We start from the raw sequence: 6,522 nt of genomic DNA, 5'->3' as shown, positions 1-6,522 counted from the left end.
AGGTACCCCATCCAACTCCGCTCCAAGTTCTTTGGAGCTGGAAGAGAGCATATAGGAGATGTCTATTTGAAGCAAGGTGGATTAGGGTGAAGCAGGAAGTTGGAGCTATCCTGTATTTTGACAGTGAAGGACCGAGAACGGTGACCTGAGAATTTGGAGCTCCCTGATTAAAATAACGAGTTCCAATGTTAGGCGGATGTGAGCAGAGGAGCGCAAATATCCAGGATGTGGAATCTGGGGGGAAGAATTCAAAGGTCTAGAGAAGGCTGCTTTATTCTAACATTGTTAACAATCAACTCTGCTTCTGAGGAAGAATAAAAAAATAAAGAAATTTGAATCATAAAGTAAAGTGGTGTCATTCATTGTCTTTCATCTGGTGGTAAATATTTACAAATAATTGCTGTCTGATAACATGAATGAAGCTTAATTGATCAAGATGGTTTGACATATCTTCAGAGGTAAATCAGGGTAAGATTGAATGCATTTTATGCAAACCTGTTGAATTCCGGTTGCTCATTATTATTTTTAATTGGTACGTACTGTTTAGAGTTTGCCTACTAAGCACTACCTTTAAAAACATGAAATTGTGTATGTCTGTGTATGCGTTCATAATAAGGTGAACTTAACCTTTTTCTGTTTTGAAAAAAACAAAACATTTTGAAGCATTTTGTGATGATTTGCAAAGTCAGCTTGCCACTCACAATATGGCGGACACAATGACATTGTTTCTTTGTGGTAACAAAGTTATGTAGTCATCTCTGTTCTGTCTGAATACAGACAACTGTTAAGCCTAAACTACACACTTTAATATTAAATTTTGTTGAAGCTTTCTTTAATATGAAGAAATGACGAAATCTCACAATAATTTGTCGACAGTAGATCACATCCCTTAATGGAAATCCTCAGCAGAAAATACGATATAATTCTGTTATTAAACAATTCTTTTTAATTTACATAAACATGGTTGGTCACATGACCTCTCTGACCTTTAACCCTTCCTGGTGTCCTGTTGGTGACTCCTCCCCACCACTTTGGTTAATGATGGAGGAGTGATGGAGCCTGGGGCAGACCAGAGAATGCAGCACAAAGACGAGGCAGAGGATAGGACGCTGCGAGTGTCTGAGGGTTCCTGTACTGTGTGCTACTAAGTGTGTGGGGGCAGTTGTGGAGGGGGGCACAGTGTTCCTCCCTGAGGTCTGGACGATGAAGCCCAACATTGTGCAGCCATTACAATGGTCACACTGTCGACACCATGCGTCTAATTCAATTAGCCTGGAGACGGTGCATAAATTCCCCCAGAATTCCTCTGATGAGCCTGTGCTAGCCTCCAGAGTTGGGGGAGCAGTCTGAGCGTGCTCAGTAACCTGTCTAACACAATACGGAGCCAGTCAGAAAGAGGACGGCCTGTTGACTGTCAGGCTTGGGCTCCTTCCTTCAAATCAGATATCACAGAGACGACCAACACGAGGGTAACTTCAACACACACTGAGACGTCTGAAACGTGACGAAAACCTTTGACATTTGAAATCTATCACAGAAACAATAACCAAATGAGCTGGATCACAAACGCTGGGTAAAATTAAATTATGGCTTTCAAAATAAACTGAAGAACAATTTCTATAACCCAATCATTGGGTTAAGAGCAACGGGTTGAACTAATTTGATGAAACCTGATGACCAGTTCAGATTAACAGATAATCTAACTTAATAAAACCAGATGAACTGGTTCATTTGTAATATTCAGCTTCCCTAATTTGTCCTGATAACTGGTTTGATGAACTGGTTCAACATAAACTCTTTTTATGTTATCTGGGGATGTGATTCAGGATAATCAGATAAATTAGTTCAATATAACCAGAGAAACGGGATTGAAAAATATAGATGGACTGGTTTAATGTAACCTAACAAACCAGTGTAACATGATATAATAAACTAGTTCGATAAAGTTAAGTAAATTTGAATTTGGATTAATAGGTACAAGAGTAACTTACATTTCCATATAAATAATAATGCAGCTGAAGTCATTTAATGGCTGCTGTTGCTCTGAAGTTGTTTCTCTAGTTTTTGGGATGTTTTTTCACCTCACACTTTAGCCTAATTGATTATAGATACCAAACCATAAATGAAATTCTGGGATTTGGTCTGAATTTCTTGGCTCGGCAGTGGTTACCTGCAAGCTCGGGCTCTCTGCCAGCTGCATTCCTCCCTCTTCAGTCTTCAGCTCTTAAAACTGTCAGGATGCTCGTACTCTCCGTGACCACTGACCCCATTAAACTCCCATCATTTCCTTGTTTCACCCTCTGTGTTCCTGTTGCAGCTGGGACTGCATTTAGAAGGAAAGCTTTCACTCCAAAACTGAATCTATGGTAGACCTTCTCTACACCAGATCACACTTTCCATCTGAACGTAGGGTTATATTTTCTCTCTCCCCTGGAGTCAGCACATCTGTCAAGTGGCAGAGAGGGACCTGGCAGGATCTTTGTTAACAAACCAAAAGTCTGACCTGTTTAATTATCAAGGCAAAAAAAATTTTTTTCAGTTCTCCTTCCTGATATTTGTCCGTATCCTCTAGTTGTGCAAAAATTGCAGCCTCCATGTCCCAATTAGCCACTACAGTGTGACAGCCACCTGTTCTGCTGGCCCGTCACCTCTCTGGGGTCTAAAGAAACTGAAACCACCTCATATTTAGTTTTAATTCAGAGTTTCAACCTGTAGGACATGCTACCAACAATGGCTTTCCTGATGTTTTCAAACCTCTGGAATCTATCAAACAATGAGGTGTTTTTATTGCAAGATCAATCATTAACTCTGTACTTTCATTTCGGGATAAAACTTTTTAAATAAAACAATATTTGACATTGTTTCAGATGTGTTAAAAACTCTCCTAGCTGTTGGGACACCCTGTGGCATGCTGAAATGAGGTAACTCTGTGATGAACTTCCTCATTAAGCCAACCTCACCTGTGAGAAGCTGCTGACCACTTTCTCTTGTGAAATGTTCCGAGTTGTGAAACAGCTTCCTGTCAATGGAGGAGTGAGCAGCTTCAGAAAGAGAAAAAACTAACTGCAGGGAGGCAGTCTACTCAAGCAGACAACCTGCAGATACTGTTATTCAGCAGGACGGTTCCACAGAACCTTAATAAAGTCCGCTGCTGTTTAAACAGATTCAATGAGGTTCACCTCTGCAATATAAAACCTCAGAGGCTCCAGACACCGATGTTCAGTTCTAAAGAGAGAAACATATTTATACATATATACAGCAGAAAGAATGAAATAACAGACTGAGATCCAGAAGTGATTAAGATCACTAAGTTTTGCTGTTTACCTGATAAGAACCTCTGATATGCTGCTCCTGTTTCCTCCTGAAATGTTCTTATCAATTCCATCCTAATCGTTCTGCAGTTAAGTCTCCATCAGGAGAACTTTCTGACAGCTGGTGTTTGTGTGAAGGTTCCAACGTTCTGCAAGAACTACAACATGTCACCAGAAGCTTCTAACTGAATCATAAACTTTCTCTGAGGCTCTGTTAATCACCCATGAAGGATCAAACCGCCCACTCAGACTGTTCTCAGATCATCACCTGAACCATAATCTGCCGTCTGACTCCCACAGAGTCTGATTATCACCTGGAGTCACCTGATCGGAGGCGGTTATCAGCCGTCTGCAGGAACACCTCCACAGTGAGGACCAGGAAAATCCGAGAGATGATGAAACTTCACTCCACTGTTGGGATAAGACTCCAAGAAAGAACACATGGAGACACTCGCACCTTAAGAAACACTGCCAGGTGGATTCAGCAGCTTTAATCAGACAAATCAGTGATATGATGACTCTACTCGATGGTTCATTTGGAAGGATTCAACTTCAGTAAAAATTATCAACTCTAAATGTTTTTTGTTCCACTTACACTAATTGACTTTCCTAAAATTAGAGAGGAAGTAAGTCTGTCAGCCTGTGTACAAACAAGTTTATGCATGACGAGTCCCATTTGGATGATTGAAGATGTTATCTAAGACAGCTGAGCTTGAGGACATTATAAAGAAATTAAACTCTAAGTTTGATTTTTAAAAGTAAGATAAAACAGATGCAAGTCAAACATGAATAGTTTATCTGTGTATCAAATAGATAAGCAGGGTTACTACATATCTGTGAAAAGAGTGGTTCAGCAGTAGGCTGCAATGAAAAGAGGAGGATTAAATGACTGATGGACAGGAGAAGATCACCAGAGTTAACATGCTACATAATATTTTATTCAGTGTTGGGCTCAGGAGGAGTCAGCTGAGGTCAGGTGGATCCTGTTAAAGAGGTGTTTCAGGTTGGGGGGTATATTAGAAGCACGTTTAAGAAGCTTGAAAATGTGAACGCATCAGCAGACCGCTTGTTTGTTATGTCAAGTGACTCAACGGGATTTCCCATTTGTCTTGGTTGGTCTGTCTTGGTTGAAAAATTAAAAAATGAACCTGTGTAAGTCAAAGGAATGCTTACCTCCTCCCTCGTGTTTGAACTTATTAAAATAAATGCTATTAGAGAAGTTAAGAGTGAGGCTATATTAGGACGATACCAGGAAGGTTACCTGAAATCTTTGTCACGCAGTCCCACTCCCCGTGGTCCACCTTGAGTTCAGTCTGTTTCAGTTCATTTTCATTTTGCACTTTCATTCAGTTCAGTCAGTCTAAGTTCAGCTTGATCAAGTTACATATCTTTGAAGATTTGCAGTCACCCAGGTCATGGTAAAGCTTGAATAGTTCAGTTTAGGCATCTGCATGTGAAGTTTTCACCTTTCATCCGAGAGGCTTCCTCAGTTCTAACTGATGATGGGGAGCGCTGAGAATAATATGCTTCGGGTTTGACAAAAATGTGCTGAAGAAAAACAAAAGGTGGCTGTGATGCCTCCCACTGGATTGGCCATGGAGGTCACCTGGGGGGTGTTTATGGCTGTTAGGGGGTTCTAATGGGTCATTAACTCCCTCTTCAGACTGATTTTCATCACATGCCTCAGTGAATTGTGAGTCAAGTGAGGACAGGTGAGAGGTGAATCTTCTGGGCGTTATTCTTAAAATTGCTTTGTAAGTAGGTGGCAGGTTATGTCTAAGACCACCTCCTCTGTTGAGTGTTGGGTTTTTTTTCAGGTTATAAAAGATGGGTTCCTTAACCCCTCTGTCTATCTGTCTGTCTTTCTTGATCCAGTTCGTTCAGTTTTCTCCAGCCCAAGGTAGGCAAGGCAAGGCAAAGCAATGCAAGGAAAAGAAAGGAAACTAAAGGTAAGGAAAGGAAAGGTTATCCATGCAGGTCATTTCAATAACATAAACGTTCAAAGTGCTAGACGTGAATAGAACATAAGAAAACTGAACAACTTTTAATTGCAGTGGCATAAAGCCAGAATTACTACCGTATACATGTTATGGTCAAAAATAACATACAAGAATCAGTCATACAAAAAACAAGTGCTAGGCAAGGGATTGCTTGTTCCTACGAATGCATTCTATTTTGACTGCTTGTGTAATTAAGTTTCACGGTTCCTTGCATAAATATTTTCAACAATAGACATCCCAATGATGTTAAAAGCAACAAGCAACAGCAAATAATTGGGTTTAAAGACATGATGTGAAGGAACTTAGGGTTTCCACACATTCACAGTCCTCCAAACAAACATATGGAAAGGTTTCTAAACCTTTACAGTCTTCTGAGAGTTTTCTTACCTATAACAGGTCTGTAATGTATTTTGTAGCTAAGCCATTTAACGATTTATAGACTAAATTTAGTATTTAAAAGTCTATTCTCTGAAATGGAGTCATCGTAACAATTTTAGAACTGGGTGATGTGTCCTACCTTTCTTAGTTTTAGTGAAGACACAGGCAGCAGCTTTCAGAATCAACTGAAGCTGATCAATTCTTCAGGCAGAATTGTGAAGTGAAGTGTGAGATATGTCTGTAGTTCTGCATTTTGTTTTATTCCACTCAAGTTATTCTGATTCAATCCTTATAATTTTATCTTAAAGTAATCCAGTTAAATTCAGTTTATATTTGCCCAGTCCAGCTCAACCCAGGTCTCTTCAGCCAAACCTAATGCAGCTTAGTTCCATTCTTTCAGTAAAAATAGCTGTTTTATTCAACAAAATTTAAGCAAATTAAATCTGTTCAGTTTCATAAAGACTTTTTAACCAAGTTAAATTGAAATAAAACAGGTCTAGTACAGCATAGTTCAGCTCAATTCAGTTTAATTTAATTTAACTCAGCTTTTTCCATTTCATTTTAGTTTTGTTTAAACAAGTCAATTGCAGTTTAGTTCTGTTGAATGTATCCAGTTTAGTCCAGTCCAGTTTAGATAATATTACCGGTAGTTAACTGGATTTCAGGCCATTTCAGATTTTTAGAGTCCAATTCGTTCAGTTTAAATTTTTTTCAATTTTTGGGTTTGTCCATCTTATTCTGTTTTGCTCATGTTATGTCTGTTTATTCCATTTTAATGAAGCCCAGTCTTTTTCCTTCAGTTCATTCAGTTAAGTCCAGTTCACTTTATACAA

This window comes from Cyprinodon variegatus, unplaced genomic scaffold (assembly GCF_000732505.1).
Source record: "Cyprinodon variegatus isolate N-32 unplaced genomic scaffold, C_variegatus-1.0 Scaffold321, whole genome shotgun sequence".
Lineage (NCBI taxonomy): Eukaryota > Metazoa > Chordata > Actinopteri > Cyprinodontiformes > Cyprinodontidae > Cyprinodon > Cyprinodon variegatus.
This window is presented reverse-complemented; position numbering follows the sequence as displayed.